Genomic DNA, 574 nt, shown 5'->3' with positions numbered 1-574 from the left:
AGAGATGGTATCTGCCTCCCGGAAGCAGGGAGTTTACCTGGGGCCGAAGCCCCAGGTGTGGAGGAGTGACAGTCTGGCCGGGATCCTCTTCCCTGCCCTCCCGATGCTGGCCGCGGGCTCCCCACACCACCAGCCCCTCCAGAGATCCATGGGTGGAGTGGGATTGGTGGCCAGTCCACAGGCCCTGGGGGGCCCCGCACTGAGGCACACAAGTGGCACAGCTCAGTGAGGAGCCGCGCCAAGCGAAGATGGCTGGCTTGCCCAATCTGAGCCGGCCAGCTCCACCCCCCCTGGAGAAAATGGAGGCAGCGGTGGTGCCGGCGCCTAGCCTGGTGTGGTAAGCGGGGGCGAGGCGGGCCTTTGCCCCCCAAGCGGGGCTGGGCTGGGGGTCACTCACAAAGCTCCCAGAGCTGGGCCGGTCCCGCACCTTCCTCTCTGTCTCTGTGTCGCCACTGCCGTCTTTCCTGGCCTTTGTTGCCTTGGGCTACTCGGTCTCCCGGCGTGGTTGCAGCACTCTCAGGAATCTTCTTTTGCATCGGCCCTAAAACCTCGAGACTGTAGTTACTTTTTTTCG

The sequence above is a fragment of the Galeopterus variegatus genome, unplaced genomic scaffold, assembly GCF_000696425.1.
Source record: "Galeopterus variegatus unplaced genomic scaffold, G_variegatus-3.0.2 Scaffold12512, whole genome shotgun sequence".
NCBI lineage: Eukaryota > Metazoa > Chordata > Mammalia > Dermoptera > Cynocephalidae > Galeopterus > Galeopterus variegatus.
The sequence above is the reverse complement of the archived record's forward strand: the minus strand, read 5'-3'. Positions refer to the sequence as shown.